The 27,029-nt window shown below is 38.7% G+C and overlaps 1 protein-coding gene across 2 annotated transcripts in view; it reads left to right on the top strand.

The window, feature by feature from the left end:
* The first annotated feature begins 24,860 nt into the window (after positions 1-24,860).
* LOC129778543 (uncharacterized) overlaps positions 24,861-27,029 on the top strand; it is a 59,602-nt gene continuing 57,433 nt past the window's right edge. Inside the window, exon 1 of one of the 2 annotated variants that reach the window (XM_055785510.1) lies at positions 24,861-25,343. The gene's annotated coding sequence lies outside the window, so the exon portion shown is untranslated. The remainder of the gene's footprint in view (positions 25,344-27,029) is intronic. The other variant, XM_055785511.1, reaches the window with a different exon arrangement.

Genomic DNA, 27,029 nt, shown 5'->3' with positions numbered 1-27,029 from the left:
AGAACAAACTTTTTTCTTCTGCTACCTGATGCCGTTTTGCGATTGCGTTTGCCACTCGCCATTCGCTGCAACTGCCTGTTGTCTTGATGTCCGCCGAACCGAATGTGTTATGTTCCGAACGCAGGTTTTCTTATCGTCGCGAGCAGCTTTGCCAGCTAACTCGATCACTCCGGCGGCCGAAACTATATAACGCCGGCTAGGTGGACTGGTACACAGGTACTAACGCGCTCGACCTAGCTACCTTTTCCGGTGCAATTGGCGGATACACCTACGGGAAATTGCAGACCACCACGGTTCGAGCGAGATTTTGCCTTTCCCTTCTCTTTTCCTCCTTTGCCATATCCAACCATGGCTGCTTGTGTTGGTTTGTTGATGTGAGGTGATGCGAAACGATGTGGTGTACGGTTCGGATGAGAATGATCGTTACGGCAGCGGAGAGGGGATTTTTAAGCTGACTGGCTGGCTCGAGAATTACGCATGTGTGAGACTGCGACCAATGTTTCCCTCATTTTTTTCTTTTTCCTTTCCAATCGTGCTTCATTCTATTTCGCTGCTGCTCTGGTTGCCCGTTTTGGTCGGTACGATTTGAGGAGCACAAAATGGACCAATCAAAAATGGGCACATAGTGTATTTGGACAATGCTTGATATTTCACAATTATTCAATTATTTATCTCAAGAAAAATGAAATGTTAATCGTTATGATAGATGCGTAGATATATTTCCTATCAATTGATGCAAAAACCTTTGCGATCTATTGAGAAATGCTCGAGTTATAAGCGTTCCAAATCTTGCATTTTTTCCTACTTGTTCAGTGCCTAGATTTCCATTTCACCCCCTATATCTTCCGGTTAGACGTAGTCCTACGTCAAAAGTTCAGTAAATTTACATTTACAAATGAAGTGTTCGGAATTCGAGACAGTTCGGAATTTGAGACAATACGGTATATCAAATTCAAATAAAGTCTGCTGTTTGATTATTTTTATTCGCATTTATTGTTAATTTCGGGTTGATGAAAGTTTGAAGTTACTGTTAGATTCACTTCTTAGGCTCTGCGGATTGCACGTATCTGCATGCTCATGCTGTTTCATGCCTGACCGAGGAATGGTCGGATAATCGTGCAGGTGATAAGGATGACCAACTTTTAGATGCCGATCAATTCCTTCTCGATATTCAACACCTTCTTCTTCTTATTTTTCCTTCGGTCACTGAGACTTCAAATCTTACGATTAATTCGTCTCAACATACCCCAAAAGTGTCTTCGAGACTATAACAGTTCCAGAGAGAACGACTGGAACAATTCTTGGAACCTTCCTTAGTCCCCACATTTTCTTGAGAATTCACTTCATCAAAATCGAATGATACACAATGTGTCATGCAAGTAAACTCTCACGAACATATAACCAAATATGAGAGGATCATTCAGATACTTGTATGAATGTTAGTAATCACTTGTGTAACATTTAGTGATTAAACTAAGAGAGGAACGAAGACTGTTGATTACATATCCGATCTGTATCAAACATCGCATACCATTTTCGAAGCCTGCATACAAGTTTGCATATACCGCATATATCGTCCCATTTTACTACAGCGAAACCCACTGCACAGAAAAGTGCAAAGCAATAAATGATACAAGAAAAATTACGTCATCATTCAGTCACCATTTGCGGAGAGCAGCGAATGGGAAAAGAGATAAAACGCGAGTGTTTTTGCTTCTCACTGGAGCGGTGTTGCTAGTAAAATATGCGGTCTATATGAATATACATATTTCAAGGGATAGCGGCGTTAAACATGGAAAATATAATCTGACTACCCTCCCTTAGCCTCTATCGAGCTAAATAATCATATAGTTTGTACTCTCTGAGACTTAAAAATCAGGATCTGCTATATTAGCTGAATATGAATCTTTCGCTTTGCGTGATCCGTACGATCCTGCTGTTTCATGATGCATGGAGAGGTCGATATGCATATGTTAGAGGCAAAGAAGAAAATAAGCTTTCTGACCGAAAGCGTATATGATAGCTTTGCTTGCATGCTGGTGTGAAATAAAGTGCGAGCCGATGCAGAGTTGTCTCGTTCTCTTTTGTGTCGTGATTTGCAACACATAACAACAAAAGAATACCGCTGGGGGAAATGTTTCCTGAAAGATCATATTTGAACGAACGATAGCGATTTTTTCAATGAGTGGATCATTTGGCAAACACTGTCGATGAAAAATGCAGGTCAAGTTTTGGTGTCGTTCGGTGTAGGCTGCGTTGAGCTAAATGGGATAGCCTCCCATTATGTGCTCTATGTTTCACCTGATTGATGGCACATCCGGCAATTGTTATCAACATCTAGATCAGGGGTTCTCAAACTATTTTGGGCAATTGACCCATTTCCCAGAATTAAGTGATACCTCAGACTCCTATGGCTTCTTCTTCTTCTTCAATGGTACTAACGTTCCTAGAGGAACTTCGCCGTCTCAACGTAGTATTACTTGCGTCATTTTTATTAGTACTTAGTTGAGATTTTTATGCCAAATAACACGCCTTGAATGCATTCTGAGTGGCAAGCTCTAGAATACGCGTGATCACAGTGCAAGTCGGAGGAAATTTCTTTGACAAAAAATTCCCCCGACCAGAACGGGAATCGAACCCGAACACCCGGCATGTTAGTTATGACGCTAACCACTCGGCCACGGGAGCACAACTCCTATGGCTAAATTTTTGACGTAGGACTACGTCTAACCGGAAGATATAGGGGGTGAAATGGAAATCTAGGCACTGAACAAGTAGGAAAAAATGCAAGATTTGGAACGCTTATAACTCGAGCATTTCTCAATAGATCGCAAAGGTTTTTGCATCAATTGATAGGAAATATATCTACGCATCTATCATAACGAATAACATTTCATTTTTCTTGAGATAAATAATTGAATAATTGTGAAATATCAAGCATTGTCAAAATGCACTATGTGCCCATTTTTGATTGGTCCATTCTGTGCTCCTCAAATCGTACCGACCAAAACGGGCAACCAGAGCAGCAGCGAAAAAGAATGAAGCACGATTGGAAAGGAAAAAGAAAAAAATGAACGAAACATTGGTCGCAGTCTCACACATGCGTAATTCTCAAGCCAGCCAGTCAGCTTAAAAGTCCCCGCTCCGCTGCCGTAACGATCATTCTTTGTGTGGACACCGACTGGACAACATCGTTGCTGGACGAGCTGGACGGCGAGGGATCGAGTGCCTTTCTCAAGGCAAGAGGGTGGAGGTGGTAGCGCTGGAGTAAATAGAGTAGAGTTTTCAAAGGGCCTTTCTCAAGGCTAGAGACGAATGAACTGCAAAAGTTTGAAGTCTCTATAATACAAGTACCTTCCTTCCTTCCTTCCGTAACGATCATTCTCATTCAAACCGTACACCACATCGGTTCGCATCACAACACATCAACAAACCAACACAAGTAACCATGTCTAGACATGGCAAAGGAGGAAAAGTGAAGGGAAAGGCACAATCCCGCTCGAACCGTGTTGATCTGGAGTTCCCCGCAAGGGTAGCTAGGCCGAGCGCGTTAGTACCAGTGCAGCAGTCCACCTAGCCGGCGTTATATAGTTTCGGCCGCCGAAGTGATTGAGTTAGCTGGCAAAGCTGCCCGCGACGATAAGAAAACCCGCATTCGGAACAGAACACATTCGGTTCGGTGGACATCAAGACAACAGGCAATTGCAGCGAGTGGCGAGTGGCAAACGCAAAACGGCATCAGGTAGCAGAAGAAAAAAGTTTGTTCTTTATACAAACTGCTTTGGTGGCAAATCCAGAACAGGGCGGCATCGAGGGCGTTCGAAATGGTTTTTTTCAAAACCACGAGTACTAAGTTTTCTAAATTGGAACCATTCCATAAAACAAGGCGCTTTTCAGGGCCATTAAACCTTCCAAAAAAGAATTTAGGAAATACAGTTCAATGCTTTCTAAAACATTATTCAAAATAATAATATAACACAAATTGATTTTTTCATAATTTGTTTGCCAGGATATGATGAGTATGTGAATTTGGCAGTTATTCTGAGCTTATTGATTTTCACCAATTCTTAAATTGCATCTAGATTGAAAGTACAGTATTTACACTTATCTCGACGTTTAGCTAATTGGACGGTCCTGTAATGCAACATATTTAGTTGGACATTTTTGTAAACATAGAGTTCGGGGTCCAAATTATGACCCCACATTGAAAGTTGACACTGTACCACTGTCATCGCAAATGTTCAATTACAGGTTAAAATTACCTCCAATCCGATACTGAGTGGTGGTAATGCGAAGTGCCATTGAATGTAATTTACTGTAAAATATGTCACAAGCTGGATGGGAAGAAATTTTCCAACTGTGAAAGCTGTGGCGAGTGGCAAATGCAATCGCTAAACAGAAAGGTTTAGCCGAACAAGATGGGGATATCGAGTGATAACAAAACAATAAACTCTTTAGATTGAAGATAATTTTGTGATCCTGAAAAGGACCCTTTTTAGCCTGCATGTGAATCCAACGAGCGAACAAATAGTAATGAATGTATTTTTTTGCCATCGCTCCTTTTTAACGCTCATTCGTTCGTCTCGTTGGACTCGCCCCTCTGGCTGAGTCTGCCGATTTGTCTCTATCCTGTGAGTGTGTACCGCTAGAGTATAAAACACGCGGACCCCAAAAAAATATCTTATTTTCTTTCAAACCGTAAACCCGTGTGGTTGTACGGCATCGGCATCGTTGACGTAACAAAGGAGGACAAGTTAAGGGAAAGGCAAAGTCTCACTCGAACCGTGCAGGTCTCCAATTCCCTGTTGGTCGCATTCACTGATTGCTCCGCAAGGGTAACTAGGCCGAACGGATTGGTGCCGGAGCACCAGTATACCTAACAGCGATTATAGATTTTCGGCCGTCGGAGTGCTCGAGTTGGCTTGCAAAGCTGCTCACGACAATCAGAAAACCCGCATCAAGAACAGAGCAGCTTCGGTTCGGCGCTCATCAAGGCAATAATTAGTTTCAGTGAGTGGCAAAGTGTTTCTCCGGCACGTCGCATTAAATGTAATTTACTGTACAACATGTCACAAAGCTGGATGGGAAGAAATTTTCCAACTGTGAGAGCTGTGGCGAGTGGCAAACACAATAGCTAAACAGGAAGGTTTAACCGAACAAGCTGGGAATATCGAGTGATAACAAAAACACAACACCAAAGGTTCTTTTCTGAACCATCAACATATTCATAAAGAGTAAACAGTAAACTAATCCATTTTTCAGGTAGATAGGTAAAGTATATAGGTATATAGGTATTCACGTAGGAGAAGAAAATAAAACAATATATTTAAAATATATATTTAACAAAAGCTGTCCCCTTTGTATAGTCCTACGTCACTCCGGTTATGTCCCCGACATTACCCACCCGTCTTTTTGGTCTCCAAAAATCTTTTTATCTGTGTTTTTTCTCAGAAAATCAATGTCGAGATCTGTATTGACCCTTTGCGGTCTTTTGTCTGATCTCAGCCACCACAGCAACGAAGTATACTAATATTATAAATTTATGCAACAATGTATCAGTTCACACTTTTTCTAAACGAATTCTAACTTATTCACGAACCAAACCGGTGCTACTATGAATGATAGATAACGGTACTCAGTATAAACCAAAGTTGTCACTTGAGGAAAGGATTAAGGCAAAATTCCATGTATTGCAGCACTATGTAAAGGGCATTGTTCTGTATGTTCAAGCAGAAAGATAAAAAGCGAAAGACGCCAAACTAATTATTATCTATAATTTAGATATCACACGAAGAAGCATTATAGCAAATATTTTTTAAACATAAACATAAGAAACATTGTTTAGTAAATACTTATCAGAAGTTTAGAAAAAATAGAAGGAATCTTGTTCATCTTTCATAATCTCACAAAGTTATATATCACTGGTTTTTCAAGTAAAAAATGATTTCGACCAGTATGACACACATGTCGAAATTTTATACGACCGCAAAAGGTTAAGGGTTTTGAAGCATAATCTTAGCTATAGTATCATTGATTGGCAAATTATGAATTTGACGATGTTGGTGGTATCCACGTAAAAATTCGCATTCATTGTTCTTTAGAAGGAAAAAGATAAACAGTGTTAGTTATTTATTGTAAAGCAAGCCGATGACGTGGACTTTTAAATCTTTTCGCCTTAGATTGAACATGAGAAAGCAGTACAACACGCTACATATGAATGCCAAAATGACTTTTATTCAAACTGATTCGAATCTTATATGTATAAAATTGGTGAGTTGGGAAAAAAAATATTGAGATCAAGCCATAACTATAATTGGATCGTTATTTTGAAAAATCTGTAAATCTGTATGGAAACCAGAAAAATCTGTAATCTGTATCTACAGATTCTTGGCTTCAAAAATTTTAAAAAATCTGTATAAATACAGATTATTCTGTAGATATGGTAACACTGCCCCCAAGTACATTTGGAGTCGAACCAGACCCCAAGATACTTGAATAACATAGCATGAGTGATCGGTTTACCCAAAATTTGAAGCTTTGGTTTCGCTGGTCTATGCTTCCTAGAAAAGACGACCATCTCTGTTTTCTCCGTGGAGATCTCAATTCCTAGACCAATGGCCCAGGTTGAAAAATTGTTCAAAGTATCTTGTAAGGGTAATTGCAGGTCGAATTCGTTTGATCCTACGACACCACTCCATCATCTGCAATTTATCTCAGACTGCAATTTTGTGTAAGGCAATTACAAAAGAGGGCTTAAACATGAGTCCTGGGGCAGGCCAATGTAAGAGACCCGACTTACTGCCGAATCTCTGTGAGAAAAGTTCAATTATTTCTCACAAAGCGAGTTGTATAACATATTATTCAAAAGAGGCGGCAGACCCCGAGAGTGTAATTTGTCTGACAGGACCTCTATCGAAACAGAATCGAAGGCCCCCGTTATGTTCAAGGGTACTGAAGCGGTTTTTTTTTCGGCGTAAGCCATTTGCATTTTTGAAAAAAGCAACGCAAGACAATCATTCGTCCCCTTGCCCCTGCGGAACCCATATTATGTATCTGTGATGGTCTCAACAGGCCCTTTCAAATTATGGGTATACCTCCACCCCATACTATTCTTTTGGAGTGGGAGGGACTGATTATCTTGTAGATAATTTGATTCTCACTGCTTTTCATTCGATGTCATCGGATATTCTCCGGTACTCGTTACATCTATCTCCCGCGTATGTCAATCACTATAAATCCATCACATCTAGTCTAGTCAATTATATCTAAATTTTAAGGGTCAGTGTCATATTATCATGTTAGTTATCATTCAGCGACGTTTGTGCCAGTAGTCAATGAAATGTTTTAACATTTTTTAAGTCAATTGCTGTCCTTTTGAATTGTGCGATATTTGTTTCGATATTCCGTTTAGCGTCATGTAGTAATGTGTTGTAAATTTGTAGTCCACGATAAAAAAGTGACCATTGAGTCATTGTTTTCGTTAGATACGATGATTTGAAGTCAGCTGCTCTTCTGGTATTGTGAGAGTGCACGTCTCAACATTCAACAGCATCCATCAAGTAATCAGGTAATAATCCGATTTTCATTTTATGAATAAAAACTAGGCAATTCCGGACTCCAAATCTGAGAGTAGGTCATTTGTTTCAACCCATTGATCAAGGCGAAACAAGATCATTTTCTCCAACAATTTCCGAATACAATACAACATTCGGCGGTACGAATTGAAGTAGGATGCGGGTTTTCCTGGTTTTTGAATAGCTATAACTCGTACTTGTCTCCAATCATCCGTCACAATATCATGCTCCAGAAACTTACTGAATAAATTCAACAAGCGATGTTTCGCCACATCAAGGAGTTTTTTCAACTAGTTGAACTTAATTCGATCCGGTCCTGGATCCTGTTAAAAGAAAGGGAGCAAGAGAGAATTCTACCATCGAAAACTCGAAATCAAGATCGCACCTATCTTGTGCTATATCTCGAACATTTTTTTACACGGGAACGGAATCGTGAAAAAATGTGGTCCGAAAAAAATGTTTTCCCCTTTTCCCAAAACTGACTGACGACCAAGTGCCCAAAAAAAATTATTTTTTTAATAATTTTTCGAGATGACACTAGATCTCGACGTTTCATGCAATTTTAAGACATTTGGCATCAAAAAAAATCTTTTCGAAAACCCCGATTTCCTTTACTCCCCCCTTGGGTGATGAACTTTGACCGCTTTGCGCCACTCTCCCTTAAGTCCGATTGAGCTAATATTTGGCATAGGGTGTTTTTTCGAGGTGGTGAACATTTTTTATGAGGTAACTTTTTGGAATTAGAGATGACCATTTTCATTGGCACCCTAATGCACTACCTACAAAAAAAAGTGGTGTTCAGGTTTTTAATTTGTTTAATCCCATTTGTTTATTTATTTAGGCTTGTTAGTATTTTATCTGTAACAGAGCTGGATTTAATTGTGTACATGTTACATGTTTTTTCGTATCTATACATATGGTAAAGTACACAGTAGCAATTTAGGCGTGAGAGTATTTCTTCTGTTCCATTGTTCGATTAGTGGAGACAGTTTATATGATTATTCTTGTGTTATTAATAACACAACAGCCCGATGTTTCTTGATGTTAGCAGTTTATAGTTTTCATGCATTCGGGACCAAGAGCACTATATTTTAATATTTTTTCTTGAATGTTGAGGGTTTAAAAAAACTTCAAAAATCCGAGATGTGATTTTTATAGTTTTCAAATCGGTCCAGTAGTTCAGAAGTTGAAAATGAAAATTGGAAAAAATAAAAAAAAACGGGTCCAATATTTTGTGGTAAGGAACAAAACTAACACTTTTTGACGGAAAAAATAAATTCATTTTGTTTTCTTTGCATGCTTCTTGAACACTTGTTAAGTAAAAATTATTAAAAAATTACAGTGAAGAACTAAACTGTTTTTTGAAACAAAACACTATCGAAATATCTAATTTCGCAAGTGTCTCATATCTAAATTATCTCAACTGCACTTCAGAAACATTCGAATGACATTCATTGTAACTCAGTTATGAAATTCGTTTTTCAGAGTCTCGATTTGGTAAACATTAGTGACGACTCGAACTTTCCGAACAAAAGACTATACCTGGGACTGTAATATAGATTCCAAAATCCGGAATGTGAACTAAAAAATCCCGACTACTAGAATATAAAATATGCAACCTCTATCTGAAAATTTAGTCCGAGATCAAGAATCTGGAATGTGAAGATGCATATACCTTCACCTTCTTTATGTTGAAAGTCAAGGTATATCCATCTGATTTTTTGTAACACAGAAAGTTTCAAGAATTAGCCTATGGATTCTTACTTTCTTACCCAAAACAATAGAAAATCAAAACCAACGGGAAATACTCATCGTTAGTCAACTGTGAGTAATCAATTATTTTGCACTATTATGTATATTCAGGTGACTTTCTCATGACCTTTTTCTTGATACAGTGGCAGAGGGAATCCACTATTCTGTCCGGAAGAAAAGTATGGTACGTTATATTGAATAGCGATCTAGAGCTGTTCCATTGTGATATACGCTTAACTTAGCATTTCCGAACACAAACCTGTTTTATCATTTAAAAATATCCATATAAATCCTGTCGATAGTTTTGGTGTCAATAATGTGCGATACAAATGCTTTTACGGAGCGCGGAAATTTCGTCCAGCCCGTAAAAGATGCTGTACTACAAACTAGCAGCATCCGATCAACCCGCGACGACCAAATTGAAACACAATGAACACTATTGTAAGGCCCCGGCGAGGGGGCGTTTCCTAGATCCAACCACGAAACAAACGATGCGGTCACTTCCCCAGCCAACCAGGCAACCAGTCAGGCAGGCAGGCATCACCAAAAAAGGTGTCAAACAGTTGATTCAGTTCAGCACACTTTCGGAGTGTGCGTCTTTTGGTTCAACCGCTGTCTGAACATCATCCTCCAACTTAAAAATAACAAAACACTGTTACCTATTGATGGTGATCGAAAATCTGCGGTTTAAAACGTCGATTGCGGAGATCATTCGCGAGTAGGCGCCGTATGTACAGAAAAGCTATGAATGTAGCTTATGAAAAGTGTGATACTCCCACGTGGGGTTCGCTTGGATGACAAACTTATCCGGTTTCGAACGAAGTTGCGGGGTCTGGTGTCCGCGTGCGCCTTGGTTCCCAATAGCAGCTGGCTGGTATTAGAGGTTATTCTGTACGATATTGTATCGTTGTCTGAAACAACTAGCCGGTGAATGAAGGTGTTGTAGTGTGACGAATTTTATTACGGTATGAGACGGCAGATGGAAGCTTGGCGATCGAATCCGATTTTAATTGTGTGTTTTGTTCAAATTGTATCAGTTCAGTCCACTTTGGAAGTTTCATTCATAATCGACTAGTTTAGAGCGTCGGGAGATTGCAGTTCTCTCGAAATCAAATCAAATCAACACTATCAGGGTACTTCAATCGACTATCACAAGTGACCGACTCTATCTCAAACCGCTCGAGTCACTTTCGTTTATAGTGATATTGTAAATTTAGTAACATAGCGACTCGATGAATTTCACAACAGAAAACAATAATAACAAATGAATATCATTCAAAAAGTTTAACAAATAAACACATAAAAATCAACGAAACGAAAGTCTAAGTTTAGAACATAGTATTGAAGTTATTCAGCCTTATTCTGTATTCTGACGGATTTCCATTTCGTTCGAGTGATAATTGCGCATTGCCTATTTCGAACCTTTTGGCCATTTATTGTTCGAAGAGAGCAAATCAAATTGAACGGAATATAGAATGGAGTTTTATTAAGTCGTTCGAAATATTTCGAATCGATCGAAATACAGAATCGGGGCGATTCTCAATTCTGTATTATTTTTTCAATACAGAAAAAACAACAGAGATGAATTAAAGGACGAACATAAAATTATTGCTAAACAATAAATTTACTCCAAACCAAATCTATATGATAGTTTTATACATGTATAAAGTTGAATTTACGTATTTTGAATCAATTATTAGAGGCTATCGCTTCACCGCATCTATAAGACTGTGTACAATTGTATCCTTCTTTCCAATTTTTCCTCTTTCTTAGAATGCCTTTTGTACATTCTTGCATTTTCACTGGCCTTACTGAGTTACCGCTTCATCATGACCCTATTAGTTTCTATTGGACGCAGTTTTTTATTCTTAATTTTTGAGACTTTCAGCCTGGTGCAGGGCTGGTTCGTCTCAGAATACAGGACAGTTTGATGGATACGTGTCCTTGGAGACAAAATGTACCGAAATAGCCTGTTACCATTCCAGTATGCTTTTAAAAAAGTGGTTTGATATATTGAAATTTTGGATGAAATTGGCCTTGACCTCTCACTCCTCTTTCCTACATGCTGTTCCTGGTTTCCGTCTCGTTCCGTGACTCTGGTCCAATGTCAATCGTTGAACAATGGTGAACCTATTCAACAATCTTGAGATTGTTGAATTACAGCACGTTTCCCATAGGACAATGGTATAACTTTGAATTTTCAACATGAGCGTATTCACCTCGACCTCGACCACCTCGACCGAAACAAAATATACAACTATGCCATTCAAAGTATGTGAACAATACACTTCTAAGAGAAACTGTGCGAAACTGTGCTAGTACTTTATACAGTAGAAAAAAATTACGACCGGTTGTGAGTGTTGCAATAATTTCGTGCTCACACAAAATCACGATTTAAGGACCCCTCCGTGGACAAATGTGGACGTCTTGTATTTCCCTCCCTCTCTTGTCCACGGATTTTTTTTTTCATTTTTTGGGAAACAATTGAATGACGCTCAAATTCCATTTTAGATTTATATATTTTTGATTCTATGTTTTTACATTAGCAAAAAAGATAGCTTTTTTATTAGTAACGGATTGTTCTTTGATTTGTTTAAAAATTCCATCATTGAAAACTTCTTTCTTTTCTCATGAAAAACAGAAAGTGGGTTATATCTATGGTATAACCGCAATGGTGACATAGGACTATCGTTGATTCAGTGATCCTTGTTTGAAGTTGAATCTGAATCCATTCTGAATGAATGAATAAATTAATATTTGGGGGACTTCGAAAACGAGAGCGTTACGTTGGAGGTACAAGGTTTTATGCATCCAATATTGGATACGAAAATATCCTACTGATGGGGAAGAATAATCTTCAGAAGCTATCCTGTTAATTGCGATTGATTGAAAAATTACAAAACCAAATGTTGGTCACAGTGTTACATGGATAGAAAACATTCAAATAAACTCTTTCACATGAATGTATTTTTAAATTCCCAGAGGAACTGGCAGATTATTTTCCGGATCTTTCTCGATGCTGAATGGCATCCAAACGGAAAGAATTCCGCGCGTGTATGTGTGTGTAGCGATGTCTTCCCGGGGAACCGTTTGTGGCATCACTCTCCTCCTGATGGATTCCCTTCTGGCCTAGGGTGCACAAACAGGCTCTTGGTGACACCGTTCATCCGCGCTTTCATGATAAACGAAGAGCTTCACCACAACAGCGACAACATGCTCCAATCGCTGTTCAATTAGAACTAAGTGGATTTCCGAGCGGCGCTCGCTTATATACCGATTGGTGATTTCAATAGCCTGTTTTGAAAGCAATTTTAAAACTATTGAAACAAGTTTTTGGATCAGAAAGTAACAAGTATAGAACGCGTAGACATTTTATCTTTCGAATGAAGTGTTTATCATACCATTTCGTTCAGTTGTTTAGGAGCTATTAACACTCAAAATCTCGGTCTCCGGCGTAACGCTTTCGTTTTCGAAACTTTGATTTTACTCCCCGGTATAGAAATGAAAGACGTAGTCCTACGTCAAAACTGGACAAGGTGCTTTTTCTGCTGTCAATGAGTTGAAATTCTTGCCCTTAATTTTTTTTCCCACAGTAGGCCAACGCAAGGCCACACCATTCTGAGAACTTGATTGAGATGTTTTAATGCAACCACCATATAGTTCGGACCTGGCACCAAGCGATTACCACCTTTTACTCGCATTGAAAAGTTTCCAGAGTGATAAGAAAATGCGATCAAGAGAAGACTGTAAAAATCTATTGCTTTAGTTTTCCGCCAATAAGGACCAAGACCTCTAGGATAGATACATTATGAAGCTTCCTTTAGAATGACAACAAATTTTCCAACAAAACTGTGCATATTTGACCCAAATCGGACAATCCGAAGCATATTGAAAATAGCTTTGAATTTTATCCAAAAATAATGGATAACTTTTTTCCCAACCTAATATATCTATCTCACCACAAATAGATAGTCTAGGTATTTTTTTCATAATAAAATTTGTCTTTGAGGCAGAGATTTTGCAAAATGAATTTGTTCAGCATCTGATTGAGTCGAAAAAAAAACAACTGAAAATTCATGTTTATGTACTAAACAATTTTTTAGAGTTGAAGTCCTTCAAAACCAAAATAGGCCTTAAAAAAGATCGAACAAAAAGGCTAGACTAAAATCACCTAGGAGGGCTTGTAATTTTTCTCATTTTTTCATGTCTAAAATAGCTTCCGGCATTCGGAACGACAAATTCGGATTACGTTTTAAAAACCACTCTGCTGATTCGTCCATGATATCTGGTTACACTTGCAAACTTAGTTAGTGGGCATCTGTTTAAAACAAGGAGGAGGAGATAGTCAAATTGTTTTCAAAACAAAAAGCCTTTCCCTTCGGTGGAGTGCCCGTCTTACCCGTCTTGATTAGTTTTTTTTTCACCAATATTTCTGGAGTAAAAATGAGAAAACTTTACCGCTGATTTAATAAACCTGAAGAGAAGTGATGGTAAAACACTCATGTAACGAAAAATACTAAAAAAAAAGATCAGTAACAATAGGCACCTAATTTTCTGCAGACCAAAATGTAGGGGAGATGGGGGTAAGTTAAGGATACATGTTAAGGAAAACTTCAATCTTTGGAAACTCACGTTTTCCAAAACTTAAAAGCAGTTTCTTACAGTTCAATATGCTGGTTTTCGAAATAATTGGCCAAATGTTTTATAAAAATGTGTTTTTTCATGTTTTTTTTACTGAAATTAAAACAAGTCGAAAAGTAGAACATTTTTATCGATGCGGGTATAATTGACATGTAGTGGGGGGAATATGGACAGGTCAATAATACACGAAGCGTAGAAGTTTATCGCTCGCGAGAGGAATAATTTCGCTCTATCTCAGTGTTTGAGCGTCCAGTAACCAGGGTTGACAATAATAATTTTCAAAAAACTGGAAGATCGCTCTTTAACAAACTGGAAGAAAACTGGATCCTGTAAAACCGTTGTATTTTAAAAAGATTGACTTTAAATTGATTTTTTACCCATTCCAATATTTGAGAAATAAAATCTCCTTTGAAGCTTCGTGTCGTATTCATATGCAGTTCACAAAATGACGAAATAAACAATTAATTAATAATATAAGTCGAGGAGATCAAAATGATGTTTTCCACTACTCGAACATTACTGTAAAACAATATTTGAGGATCTTTCTTTCTAGAAAATACGGTTTCATTTGGGTAAAACTTGATAAATCTCGTATTTTTGCTTCATGTCCGTCATGTTCTTCATGTGGTATTGAAATTATAAAATATTGGTATTGAAAAGCTATTTCTCTCCAAAATTGATATTATTCTTTAGTATTTCACTTTTATATCAGACTTGTCCAAACTAAATTTGGGTATCAAGATCAAAATGAGGTATCCTTAAGTATGTTCTCCTGCTCGAGAATATACTTTTGGAAAAATATCCATAGTAAAGGGTGTGTCACATCAAATGGCATCACGGAAAAAACGCTGTAGAAATTTAATTTTTAGGAATTATATCTTCAGCTTTCGCTTATAATCAGATAAGAGTGTATAGATCACGTTGGCCATGCTTCACTGTCAATTTTTCGTAAATTTGGAAAAATGTCGTCGAACGAAAAAGAGCGTCGTAAATTAATCCTGTGCACTCATTTCGAGAATCCGGAGTTGTCACATCGGGACATCGGTAAGATGCTGGGAATCGTCCAATCCACGGTCAGCAGAGTACTAAAACGATACTTCGAGAACCTAACCATCGACCGGAAGGTGAAGAACGGCAAAAATGGATGCTCCGTCAGTGAAAAAGATCACAAGCGCGTAGTTAAGCAGTTTAGACGTGATCCGAGAAGTTCGGTCCGGGATTTTGCCAATAAGCTGAATTTGTCAAGTTCATTCGTCCAGTGGACCAAGCAGCGGGAGGGCCTGCGTACATACAAGGTTCAGAAGGCTCCTAACCGCGACGAAAGGCAAAACATGGTGGGGAAGACGCGAGCCCGAAAGCTGTACACTGAAATGCTGACGAAGCCGCATTGCTTGGTAATGGACGACGAAACCTACGTCAAAGCGGACTTTCGTTAGCTGCCGGGCCTGTTGTTCTTCTCCGCAGAGGACAAATTCAGCGTTCCGGAGGAGATTCGCAAGCAGAAACTATCCAAGTTTGCCAAAAAGTACATGGTGTGGCAAGCGATCTGCTCTTGCGGAAAGCGGAGCGCCCCCTTCGTGATGACCGGCACGGTAAACGGGCAGGTTTACCTTAAGGAGTGCCTACAGAAGCGCTTACTACCACTATTGAAGCAGCACGAGGGCCCGACCATCTTCTGGCCGGATCTCGCTTCGTGCCACTATTCAAAGGACGTGTTGGAGTGGTACGAAGCCAACGGGGTCACCTTCGTGCCAAAGGAAATGAACCCGCCCAACGCGCCGGAGCTTTGCCCAATAGAGAAATATTGGGCGATTATGAAGCAGGCCCTCCGGAATAACCCAAAAGTTGTCAAATCGGAGGCGGACTTCAAGAGAAAATGGATTTCTATTAAAAAAAAACTACAACCTGACGTTGTACAGAACCTTATGGAAGGGGTAAAGAGGAAGGTGCGATCATACGGGTTCGAAGTATGAATAAAGGGTGTGTCACATCAAATTGCATCACGGAAAAAACGCTGTAGAAATTCGCCCAGTAGACCGATCCTTTTGAAAATTTTAGACAGTAAAATAAAAACTATTAAACAACTTTTGGCATTTTCTTTTTATTCATACTTCGAGCCCAAGCCCGTATGCTCGCACCTTCCTCTTTACCCCGTCCATAAGGTTCTGTACAACGTCAGGTTGTAGTTTTTTTTAAACAGAAATCCATTTTCTCTTTAAGTCCGCCTCCGATTTTACAACTTTTGGGTTCTTCCGGAGGGCCTGCTTCATAATCGCCCAATATTTCTCTATTGGGCGAAGCTCCGGCGCGTTGGGCGGTTTCATTTCCTTTGGTACGAAGGTGACCCCGTTGGCTTCGTACCACTCCAACACGTCCTTTGAATAGTGGCACGAAGCGAGATCCGGCCAGAAGATGGTCGGGCCCTCGTGCTGCTTCAATAGTGGTAGTAAGCGCTTCTGTAGGCACTCCTTAAGGTAAACCTGCCCGTTTACCGTGCCGGTCATCACGAAGGGGGCGCTCCGCTTTCCGCAAGAGCAGATCGCTTGCCACACCATGTACTTTTTGGCAAACTTGGATAGTTTCTGCTTGCGAATCTCCTCCGGAACGCTGAATTTGTCCTCTGCGGAGAAGAACAACAGGCCCGGCAGCTGACGAAAGTCCGCTTTGACGTAGGTTTCGTCGTCCATTACCAGGCAATGCGGCTTCGTCAGCATTTCGGTGTACAGCTTCCGGGCTCGCGTCTTCCCCACCATGTTTTGCCTTTCGTCGCGGTTAGGAGCCTTCTGAACCTTGTATGTACGCAGGCCCTCCCGCTGCTTGGTCCGCTAGACGAATGAACTTGACAAATTCAGCTTATTGGCGACATCCCGGACCGAACTTCTCGGATCACGTCTAAACTGCTTAACTACGCGCTTGTGATCTTTTTCACTGACGGAGCATCCATTTTTGCCGTTCTTCACCTTCCGGTCGATGGTTAGGTTCTCGAAGTATCGTTTTAGTACTCTGCTGACCGTGGATTGGACGATTCCCAGCATCTTACCGATGTCCCGATGTGACAACACCAGATTCTCGAAATGAGTGCACAGGATTAATTCACGACGCTCTTTTTCGTTCGACGACATTTTTCCAAATTTACGAAAAATTGACAGTGAAGCATGGCCAACGTGATCTATACACTCTTATCTGATTATAAGCGAAAGCTGAAGATATAATTCCTAAAAATTAAATTTCTACAGCGTTTTTTCCGTGATGCAATTTGATGTGACACACCCTTTAAAAAGAAAATGCCAAAAGTTGTTTAATAGTTTTTATATTACTGTCTGAAATTTTCAAAAGGATCGGTCTACTGGGCGAATATCTACAGCGTTTTTTCCGTGATGCAATTTGATGTGACACACCCTTTATACATACTTACTAAATAAACACTATAGTGGTTATGTATTTTATGCAAAGCCTGCATTTTTTTCGAAATGTGCATCAAATAGAAGAGTTCAGTAATTTTAATGCTATTTAGAACTAAAAATCCTTTGAGAGACTATTAAAAACTAATATCCCATTGATGTAAACGGGGACCAGATTACTTGGGTTTTATGTTCATATCAATCAAAGTCAATTGAACTCATTGACACTCAGCTCTTCTGAAATTTAAAATGATTTGGAGGGCCTATAATATTTGCTGATTATATAAACTCACAGCCAACATAGCACACGGGCTCTATGAACCTATTTGCGTAAGACTATGAACATTGCTAGTTGAAATGGTAGTTCAATTAGTCTCAACTAGGAGGACTTAGAAATTCGGAAGTGCAAGCAAGAATAAAATAACACTGAGTTGTAACACTGAGTTGAGTGTGAAATGAAAGAAAGATCAATCCAAGGTAAACGCAAATTGGATCGAACGAACGATTAATGTAAAAAAAATTAAATTGGGCCAGGGATAGGAAGGGTGAGTGAGGGATACTGTTTATACATTTTGAATTTATTTTACAGAATATGGATAAAACTGAAGCACACATATAAAAAACTGGATAAAACTGGATGATATTTGAAAAAACTGGAAGATTTTAGGGTTTAACTGTTTGACTGGATCGAGTGGAAAAAAACTGGAAGAATCCAGTTTAAACTGGAACATTGGCAACGCTGCCAGTAACTGAAATAGAACGAAAAGAGAAAGCAATATAAAAAAGAGTTCAACATTCTTCCCTTCACTTTCCATCATGCATTGGATGGAATTATGGATGTGACTGTCCGTTTCAACCCCACCAGTGCTATTATTTCAATAATTCAAATTTACCACTTACGAATGAATTTACTTTTCCGTAAATACTAATATCGCTTCTCTGTCAACTCACAAATCGAAATAAAACCATCAACGAATTCAATTTTTCAATTAAACCACTCAAATTACATCCACATACGGAATCATGTTTGATTCTCAGTTTTTGTTTCCCTATTTCACTTTTAATCAGTATTCATTGTCATAGGATGGTTTAAATATTCTAGAATAGCATGTAGAAGGGGTTCTCATCAACAGAATTCACAATGCAACTATACAAATCAACCACCTGTCCATCATACTCCCACTGTCCGTCTTACCCGCGGCTCCTCTACATCGACCTGCTCTTTGTAGATTACTTTTTTGTTCTTTTTTTACAATTCTAACAGAAGGTCAGCTAGGCGTACACAGTAAGTGTCAACGGTATTGATACACTGTACTGCAAGTTTGTGCATCATGGAAATTTAAAATAAAAATTTAATTTATTTATTTAATTTATATAATTTAGTTGTGCATCCCACCATGTCCCTGTCTGTCTTTCCTGCCCCTTCCCCTAATAATTGCGCTGCGGTGGTGTTAATACATAAGTGCTATTTTTTTTTCTTTCCAATTCCTTGCTCATTTTCAAGGCATTTATGTTTTATAATTTTTATGTTAAAATTACCTGCTTGATTTTCGAAATATTCCATAGCCCGTGTTCATTTCTGAATGATCTCTCAGCCTAGAGGGCAATACGGAAAGGAAAGAAGACGGTATTTTAACACATTACGGACCGCGCGTTTTGGGGCAAACTTGAACACTTCATTTGTTCGGATTCCACGAATGAGATCGTTTCCTTCGATGTGGATGAGACGAAGGATTAGCCATCGGTAGGCCTTGTTAGATTCTTGGCAAACCAACGATTTAACCTTCAGGTGTAGAAAGCAATGTGTTAATTGTGGTTCACGGAATAAATCGCAGCAGAAAACAATTGCAACAGAAACGGCCGCTCAGAAAAAGTGTAGTAGGCTAGCAGTACTGTGCCGAGGGAAACCATCATGAAGACGGTCTGTGAAACCGTGCGCGAGTATGTATTGATTATGATTTTGTGCAAACGTAATGCTCGTATCCTATGTTTTAAACTAACCGGGCAATCAGTGGAACACAGGTTTGCGTACGAGACACCTCCACTTCCGACGGTGGGTCGGCGGTCGACTCGGATCGCGTCATCTTGGCGGCTTGAACCGCCTCGATTCCTCCTCCTCGTTAAATGGGGACTTCACCCCTATTACAAAACGAAATATCATTTTTTTCGATTTTATCTTATTTTTCAACAGAAGATTTGGCATAACTCATTATCTAATTTGTCGGATTTTTTTTCTTTTTCATTCGGGCAAACCACACATTCGAGTAAATGTCGCATTCGGGTAAATGTCGCATTGGGGTTAATGTCGGGGTTTTTTTAGATTCGGGTATGTATTACATATGGGTAAATGTGCTTTGGGTTAACCCGTTTCGGGTAGATGGTATTCGGGTGAAAGTGGCACAACCGTTTTAAGGTATAAATATAATATTATGTTATTTATAAAAATATATAAAAATAATATTTTATCATTCTCCTTCATATCATACTTTCAAAACAGTCTCCAACATACAGTCCTAGTTTTTGACTACAAGTATAGTAAAAATAAAAAGATTGGTGTCTTTCTTTTTTTATATTTATGTTTGAACGAACAGCACCTTCACATTGCCGCAATACCTTTGCCCAAGCATGGGTTACAACTTTTATAAAAAAGAACCGCGATTCATAAAAAAACCGTGGTTCTATTAAAAGCCGGCTTATTTGTAAAGAACCGTGGATCGTACGCTCGTTCTGACGGCCCGTGGCCTGCGGCAAAGGGAGAAATATATGTTTCCCATTCAAAATTTCCCAACAAAATATATATTTCTATGTATGAGACATGCAGCATCCTAAACGGTTTTATTTCGCTGTTTATATTTTTTGTAAATATTGGTGGACTACATATTTTCTCGAAACCCCATCAATATGGGTATCTAATGAAAGGACTTGACTAGTAGGATACAGTTATTTATGTAAAATGGGTATCCAAGATGGCGGCCTTTACAAAATGGCAGATTACATATTTTGTCAAGATCATATTTTGTCAAGGATTAAGAGAAATGATTATCTGATATTAATAAATTGATTTCGGTGCTGGTAAAGCGATTTACAGATTTTGAGCCAGACGAATTAGTGGCTAAATCCTCGCTTCAAGCAACAAGGTTTTGGGAATATCAGAAAGTACAATAATGATTGCTAAAAATGACATTCATAAAATACACGCCTACGGAACCACCACAAATCGTTGGCGATGAAGCGCGATCATCTCTATGGGAGGAGTTTGATGCATTGGTTGGCAATCTTCAATCCTCACATGATCCAGAAGCTGATGCAATAACTATTGTAAATGAATATTTAGCGAAGCTACTTGTTGCGGCGATTTATGTCGGGAGAGTAAATGTGTAGTGAGAGTAGCTTCTGTTGTAATATTTCACTTTTGAAATATTTCCCTCGCAGTGTAATCTAGTACCACAATGTGATTTTAAAATGGGATTTTAAATTAAATTGGGTTTGCAATATATCGAACAATTTAGTTTCTAATGGGCTGCCGCAACAAACACTTTTCTCTGATAATTTTGTGTGAAACAGGACGCTGAAGACATAAAACCATTGGTTAATTAAACACAACTATTAATGTGGTCGGCCAATGTTCTCCAACTTGCTTATGAATTTGTTCAAATGATCTTTCTCCCATCAATTACACCACATAAATCCTTATCGAACGGTTGCGTTCGTTCACACTCAATGTGTGAAATACGTTATCAGCACGAGAATAAGCTACCCTTTGCTTTGGTGGAAAGAAAGAAAATCTATCTATCTGCGGCTCTACAATTTTTTTAAATTTTATGTATTCTGGCGACTTCAGTACCATGTGAGCGAATTTTCCCGAAAACAGGACGAAAACAGGTGATGGAAAAATATCAGAGAAAACCTTCAGTAAAGTAATATTTTTATTATTCTGTGCACTAATTATTGTTTTAAACCTTATTTTTTAGGCCTTCCATCCGAATAAACCGCTTCTTGAGATGAGCCGTCTAGCCGCTCAAATGAGCCGGCTCTTTTCATTGAGCGCATGGCTCTGAGCCGCTCACTGAAATGAACCGTTTTGCCCATCTCTAGAATAACAGGTCATTCTATATAACGTACATTCTCAATGTGTACAATTTTTTTTCGCAATAGGTACTAAGAGTTTCATGTCAACCTCACAGGTTCAACAAAGTTCACTTAGTGGTCTAGGTATAGGATCCTGAATTTCAATTAGAGCTTTGGAAATCCCATAAAAACAATCTACCTGTGGGTCTTGTGAATAAGCTGTTATAGTCCCATTACCAAGGCTTTCCTATCAAATTTGCTTTTTTGCATCACATGCTCTGCAATATGTTTTGAACATTAAAGAATAAATGTGCAAGCGATCATTTTATCTGTTAACACTTAAGGTTTGATTCTGTTAAACCCGGAATCATTGTTCATTTTATAGCAGCGATCGTAGTAGGCGTATATCAAATCTTTTGACAGCAAATTGTTTCTAAAATCTCACTGATCCGTTTTGTTTTGAAAAAGTTGTGTAGGATGAATGAAGAAATTTGGTTTTGGACACCTACATTGAAAATTCGACGTAGGTCAGGTATTGAGACTGAAATAATTCACGCAAACTCAGTACTCTCGGACCACGACGTGGCGTCGTCACAAACACAACTCTGAAAAAGTACTATCTGGAAAATTCATATGCTAGAAGGTAAACGTAAAATTCTGTGCCTTTAGCAACCAAACTGGACACTGAAGCAAAATTTGGTGGCTAAAAGCCGCGCTCGAATGTTGTACAATAAGGTTTTGATGAAGTACGAAGGATGCATGCTGATGGATGACGAAACGTACGGAAAAATGGATTTTGGACAGCTCGGAGGCCTAAAATTCTGTAATGTCACGTTCCCAGCAAATTTAAGTGCGTTTTAGCTGATAAATTTGAAACAAGACAATGGATTCGAAAATTAATGGAGGAGAGTGCCTGCAGAAACGTCCGGTGAAGTTTTGGTGATTTGGCAAGCTGCCACTACAGCCGATAGGTACTTGAGTGGTACCGTGACAATGGGATAGATTACACTGAATAAGACCACAATCTTCCCAATTGTCCCCAGGTCTAGCCAATAGAAAAATATTGGGTAATTGTCAAGCGGAATTGAAGAAGTGTGCCAAAATGACTCGGGATGTTGTAGACATGAAGAGATCGTGGAATAGGCCGTTGAGGTTGACCAACAGAGAGTCCAAACTTTGATGGAGAGTATCCGAAGAAAAGTACGAAAATTCATCAAAATTGTGAAGGAATATTTTTCCAATATTGTTTCTGAAACTATAAATTATCCGTATTTTGATATAATTTTTTTTTATCTTGAACCAATCCCGAGATATAACTGGTTTTGCGATTCCGGGTTCTAAACGAATCAAGCTTTAATCAACAGTATGAAGGGAAACACTATGAGAAGGTCTTCTAGTCGAACTTTTTCATCATTATTCACTAACTTCACCCAAACAGCAACACAATAAAGTAATATAAGTTATAATCTGGGGTGCCAAATATATAGAATATTCTGTATTTTACAGATTTTTCACCAAATTTCAGATTCAGAAACTGTATATACAGATTTACAGATTTTTTTAAAATTCAATTTTAAACATTAAATTTATTACAGTGCACAAACACAGATATCTTGATTTATAAAAATGTTGAAAGCAAGGCAAAGAGACGGCTTTCGTTGGAGGCAGATATTTAGAGAAATCTTGGGCGATTTGAATAGCTTAAGCTATTCTTTTAATTCCAAGTTAAGTATGACCATAATCAATCCGCCAATCGTATATGAACTCATATAAACGATCGTGTGACTAAACAGATTATGCTACTGCTAAACTTTGTTCTACCGCTCATCAATAACGTCAATCGCACTTCTCAATCAGAATGTTTCCAATTATGCGAACTTTATAATGAGACTGTTGTTGATTGTTAATCATGTGACATAAGTGGTGACATAAGTCACCCATGTTGATCTTCAAATCGATTTGTCGACTTCTATATTGAACTGGTGAAACATAACTGCGGCCTTGATAAACCCTCAAAATATCGTCAAGCTACCAAACCTTAATGATTTGATTCGCCAATTTCCTCAATTCTTTGAAGCGATTAATAGACAAGGCTTGAATAACGAATTCAGGTTACTTAAGTCGAATCTTATGGGACAAAAAATGAGTGACTCGGATATAACTAGGTCCCAGCTGTTAGATGTCAAAAGGCGTGATGGGAAAATTTTGTATCCATTGCTAAGGTCGTTTGTAAGACATTGCTCGAACACACTCATCAGCATGTGTTGAGCGAATATTTTTGCAAAGTCCGAAAATCGGTTGGTTTCCACAATTATGGACTCTACTTGAGAGCGAAGAACTACGTATCGGCTCAAAGAGGTGCTCATCCTTGGCATCCTTTAAGTTGAAGGAAAATTTTAAGGCAAAGTTCAACAAAACCATGTAAAGACATCATACAATTCAGAGGTGAAAAACATTTCTATGATATATTTGTTGTATTGACACGACTTTAACAACCCATAAATAAGAAAAATAACTTCAAGGTGAATATAAACCTTTATATTATTTTTTCGATACAGATTTTTTATACAGATTTTTTGGCTAAAAATATAGACATACAGATATTTTTCAGAAAATTTTATAGAATTTTATGAAGCAACCCTGGTTATAATCCTGAGTTTTTTTTATTGTGCTCTGGTATAACGTACAATTTTAAAAGTGAAATGTACGTTATATCGAAGTTCTCCTGTATTTAAAATTCTAACATTTCTAATTTAATAATTGAATTCAATAATTGAAGTGATGTCTACCAAACATAGAAATAAAACATAATCCAGTAGTATGCAAACCCAGCGCTTACCACCTTCAATCAGCAGCTGTTTTCATCGAGTCTCGATGAATTACTCGCTCTCGATCCCATGGCAACAGTTCGACGAACGAACGACGCTAGCAAAATAGAAACGCATCAAAACAACCACCGAGAACCCGAACCTAGCGAAAGCGACGCGTTGAAGTCGCGAAGTCGCCGCCGTCACCGCGACCGGTTGTGGGTTCTTGTGTAAGCGGCTCCAACACACCCACATCCAAAAGCAGCAAAACATTGCTGCGCTGCCGACAGCGAGACGCAACTCGCGAATCGACAGAAGCGCGCTTATAAAGGAATTCGTCGTGTTTTGTTATGGGGTGGCGAGAGATGCTCCATTCTCGTGTATGGAACCTGAATAGCGAATTTTCATATTGATAAAAATGTTAAAAGATTTATAGTTTTATTTTCTTTTTTGCTAGCCTCAGATCGCTAGATCCAGATATGTTCACATACAACATCAGTGTTGAACGAAATGAACATCCCCACGACGGGGCGCCGATTCTGGGGATCCGTTTATGTTGCTGTTGAGCGTGATTCGCGAAAAACAGCGAAGAGTAGGCAACCAGCTAATACCCGAGGAGCGAACGCTGCCAGACTTGCAGTGCATTAAATAACAGTGAACTCATCGGTTGCGGTCCACTAGTAGACGAATCTTCAATCCGAAAACAAGTGCCATTTTAAGCCCGCAAAAAAAAACCCAACCATTTCGAAGCGAACTCTCATCGATAGAGCCGTGTGAGTGACAAGTGCGACATAACATTTTTTAACCTTTGCATGTTATATATTTTTTTTGTTTGTGGACTGTTGCAATTTTGTGTTGAGTGACAAACTGGGAAAAAATTAACAGTTGTTTGTGAATGATAATTTTGTTTTACTGTAAAATCGAACAGATAATTTGAACTTTGATTTCTGTGTCCCGGTTTAAGTTTGTGAACAAAACAGATTTGTTTGAATAGATAGGAATAACCGAATTTCCGGAGGCTGTGCATTGGATATTTCTGCAAGGAGAGCACGATTTGAATTGTGAACTACCACCCCTCAGCTTTAAAGGATAATTGAACGGTAAGTGCGCTTATTCACTATATGGAGACGCATCACCTTTCATAATCAGGATAACCTTCTATCGTGAGCGACTCTTTTAACTGCTTTAATTCATCTTTAATTTTTTTTCTAAAATTGCTATTATTCCACAAACAAATTTTCCATAACCCAAAAATTGCGAAAAAAATCGAATAACACCAGTTATTGATCTATCTACCAACCGAATGTCTAGGATACCTGTGTTGAATGATGGGGCCAATCTGAATTTCCTGCTCCTTGCAAGTGGGGAGCAAGCAAGCTGGGTGGGGGTTGCGAAATGAAACGTAGAATAACATGAAAGCAGAGAATGATACATTCTACGTGGAATAAGTTTTGCCATTTCGCTGGCATGTTTTTGGCGGTATCTTATGGTCTGTGCTATTACAGTGTTTTTTTTTTGTTTTGGGATTTAGATCGAGTGAATCGTAATGATAGGGGAAGGACATCATTCGATACCAGGATGCAAAATATCTTAGATAATACGAAGAATCAAACAGATGATCTCAGGCTCGACTGCTCTAATTTTACGCCAGCCGGTCAATGTCAATGGTCAATGGCGTTCCGTGAAACTCAATCAATTCCAGCTGACCACCCACACGACAAACGCTAAGCAGCAAATCTCAGCACTAGCGAAAACTGAATGGCGACTGAAGTGTATGAAGGAAGTTATTGTTGTTACTTTGGTGCTAGAGAAACAGTTGGAAATCATTAAACAAATTAAGTCGATCGGTTCGCTTTATACGTACTCCTGCCTTTCATGTTGGGGATTAATTAGATGCTAATGGAATACGAGCGAAGAACAGAGGATGGGGGAAAGAAGAACTATGTGCGCTGACATTCGAGGAAAATTCTGAAAGGAATCCAGCCGGGTGGGTCACGACGTGCTCGGACTTCCTTCCTTCCAACATGGTAATCCGCTGATGGCACGCAACGTTGAGGAATGTTGTAGTCTCTAATTTGTTTGCGAGTTTTCCGCTGTAGAATAAACATTCATCATCGGAGATATTAAACCTGATGTACATCTACGATATCGAAGATTCGATTCGTTTTTTGTTTGATTGGGTGTTACATTTTCTAAATGTATATTCAAATTCAAATACGTTTCACTTGTTTTTTTTTGAATTTCTTGTCTTTTGTCTGAAATCCAGAATTATGATATTAAAAACACAGAATGTTTATTGTTCATTTTAAATTTATTCTACAGAACTTTTCAAACTTTCTTCGATGTGGGTTTTTATTCGAAATAATACGCTTAAGTTCAATTTTCAAACCTACAAAATTGGCTACTGCTGTCCTCGTCTAGAATTCTTTTTTTATCGACTAAAAACGGGTTTGATAACATCAGGTTCGTTGATATTTATTGAGTTTTTGTCCAGAGATTCACTCACAATGATAGCTTTGTGGGATGAGTTGTCTTTCCACAAACATTCTTCCTTCGCCGAGTGCACTTTTTTCCACCAAGTCATATCTGGCGTCCGCGTCGGAAGGCGCTATTCTTAAGCTTGTTGATACGTTTGCGAGTCGAACTCCCAATTTAATCACCAGTTATACAGGTAAGCTTCGATATAACGTACATTTCACTTTCAAAATTGTACGTTGTATCGAATTGTACGTTATATCGAAGCATAATAAAGTACTCACAAACGTAGTCTACAATACATTATTGTG

Source organism: Toxorhynchites rutilus, chromosome 3 (genome assembly GCF_029784135.1).
Source record: "Toxorhynchites rutilus septentrionalis strain SRP chromosome 3, ASM2978413v1, whole genome shotgun sequence".
NCBI classification, from domain to species: domain Eukaryota; kingdom Metazoa; phylum Arthropoda; class Insecta; order Diptera; family Culicidae; genus Toxorhynchites; species Toxorhynchites rutilus.
Note: the sequence above shows the minus strand (reverse complement) of the source record. Positions and strands in the feature narration are given on the sequence as shown.